Genomic DNA, 2,942 nt, shown 5'->3' on the forward strand with positions numbered 1-2,942 from the left:
AAGCGAGAAATCACCCCCCAGAGGGGATGGCCACGCCACAATCCCTTCTCCTCCTGGGGATTTGGGCATGCACGCACACACACCTGGCATGAGTTTAAGCCCCTGGGTCTGGGACTTGAACCATGGTTGACTACATGGGAGTCCAGCAACACAACCATTTCGCCAACTGCTGATACCTAGCCTTTCTTCTTATACTAGCCTTCATGTGAATAAGAAAACCCAAGGGTGGGAGGTGACACGGAGGAGAGAAACTAGAGACCCTTGTTCTCCCTGAGCCAGGTTTCTCTCCACCCCTGTAGAACTGTGGTGTGGGGGAAATGGAATCAGAAGCAGACAGTAAATAGAGCAGAATGAATCAGTCCTATCAGGAGTGGGAACACCTAACGTGTATAAAATTATGTGCAAATCTGAGAGCCCAGTACATGAATCTGTGCTAGTGAAACTACAGGGGGCATGAGGATGCCTGTGTCAGTGAAAGCTGAGGGGAAAGGATACAGGGAGAGTGAGTGCAAAGAGGGATATAGGCCAGCCTGTGCCCATGGATCCCTCCAGCAAATGTCCCTGGTCCCTTGAAGCTTAGAAGAGAATAATGTGCATCAAGGTTAGAGAGAAAAGCAAAATGGGAGCGAAACACTGTACCTCTCAAGTTGGTTTGCTTTTAACACTTTTCAGTCAATTTTATTCTTTCACATTGAAAACATGTTATCATTTAAAAATTCAAATAAAAGTGATCAATGGAAGAAGTAGGACTGCTCTACCCCAATTAAGATGGCAAAACATTTTAATGAAAGAATCCTTATAGGAAGAAGAGCAGTCTGCACGAAATCACAATATCTGGGTGCATGTCTCTGAACCTCTTCTTCTCCACATGTAAGGAGAAATAATACCAATTCTCACTACCAGCCACAACTACCAAGAAGAGCTCTTACGAGAAGAGAACACACATAATGAAACCAGGACTGTGCCTAGCACATGGGCATCAGCTTTCTACAAAATGCTAAGTTCGCAGAAAGGGAGGTTTAACTTTTAGTCAGGGAAAAGAAACATTTTAAAGAAAGAAATCAGATGTTCATCAAGCACTGGTTTTATAACATGAACTATCACCAAGTATAATACTGAGCAAACCCTCATAGGTTTTTAGCACAGCAGGTAAGAAGCCCTTCCTACTGAGAGGGGTAGTTCTCAGCACCAATACTTTTTGAGGTCATGGAATTGGTGTATCTCTGAGCCACTAACATGAGTGGTAGACTCTGCTACATGGATATCTAGGAAACCCTCTGTGAGCCCACTGATCCTCCCACACAGAGACCCATTTATTCCACCAGTTCACATTAGACTGCAATCACCATCTAGATGGGATGAACCAATGGTGTCAGCTCCATTTACATTTCATACTAAGAATAATTACAACATAGAGGAAATCTGTCAGAAATTTAATGAGAGATTAGACCTGAGAAGAGCAAAAGAGGGTGAAAAAAAAGTTTTGGCTGCTCGGCAGAGGCTCTCACAGGCAGCTTGTGAGCCCATTAATGACTTGGCCTGCATCCTGGGTGCTTACTGATTCACAGCTTGTTTAACTTCTTGTATATTCCCAACCAGTCCCCAACGTGTGATATACCTCATCTATTATACAGTGGTTTAATTGCACTACAAATGAGTTTACTCAACCAATTAGAACTCCAAACACTGCTAAGATAGATGCCCAAGTTTTGTTTCAAAGTGGTGCTTCACAGATAAGCTTATCTCAGAACTCCACCACCAATAAAATCTAGCAGTGATCAAACCCATATACAATTACATCAAAATTTAGTCTTCTCTCTAAAAAAGGGAGAAATCCTCAGATAATCTCCAAAAGCGGAAAGTACTTAAAATTTTCATATACACGAACAAAAACCATGAACAACTACATGCTACAACGATTGTCCTAGGAGAAGAGTTGCAATGAGATCCTTGAAAGAAATAAAATACTGCAAAAATATAACATCAGAAAGCATTTATAAGCCACATCAGGAAATATGCCATTTGACATACCCTGAAAACAAATCAGTGAAGCATAGAAAGAACTCACAAATATTTAAGTTCTTCGCTAAGTTAATGGTGTGGAAAATATTAGAGGGTAAAAAAATAGTAAGGAGAAACATCCCTTGTGGCACAACGAAAATCGCTTTTATCTCATCTGCTCTATGTGTGATAAATGGCAATAAATGTCAGTGGGATTGTTTATTATTCTCCACATACAGATGGAATTGGGATTAATACTTAATTAAACTAGAATTCTTGGGCTGTCTAAATAGATCAGGTCATAGTTTGTGCATTAATTACCCTTCCAATCTACACGTTTATTAGTAACTCAGAAGGTCTTGTCAATATTTACCCTATGCCATCAGAAGGAAATCTGTCTATAAAAATGGAACAAGAAAGGAGCACCAGTCATATGATTAGATTATATCATAGAGTACAATGTTAACAATCAAAATATAATGTAAGAGGTAAAAAAATGAATTGCTCTAAATTTTCAACCAACCTTATTTAAATATATGTTTCTTATAAGGGTGACTGCTGATCAGACAAGAAATACAGGTTAATGTTCAAGTAGCAATACTACATATGAAATTCTATATACATGCTATATAGCATATAACTATATATATGATTTATATAATTATATATGAAATAATATATAACATATAGTACATAACTATATATAACTATACTATTTTATTCTTTCACTTTGAAAACAAAGTTATCATTTAAAAATTCAAATGTTATACAGAATTACTATGTTATACAAATACTTTTATACATGGTTATATATACAGTTTTAGGTATAGTTTTACATATATATACACATATGTATGTATATGTATATATGTATACATATATACACACACACATCTATATGTATATGTGCGTATATACATACATATATACACACACACACA

At 37.5% G+C, this 2,942-nt stretch overlaps 1 protein-coding gene across 3 annotated transcripts in view; it reads right to left on the reverse strand.

Moving 5' to 3' along the window:
* The window catches only part of MAST4 (microtubule associated serine/threonine kinase family member 4), a 195,124-nt gene that overhangs the window by 60,237 nt on the left and 131,945 nt on the right, over positions 1 to 2,942 (reverse strand). The gene's annotated exons all lie outside the window — the stretch shown is intronic.

The sequence above is a fragment of the Tupaia chinensis genome, unplaced genomic scaffold (genome assembly GCF_000334495.1).
Source record: "Tupaia chinensis unplaced genomic scaffold, TupChi_1.0 Scaffold143695_1, whole genome shotgun sequence".
NCBI classification, from domain to species: Eukaryota; Metazoa; Chordata; class Mammalia; order Scandentia; family Tupaiidae; genus Tupaia; species Tupaia belangeri.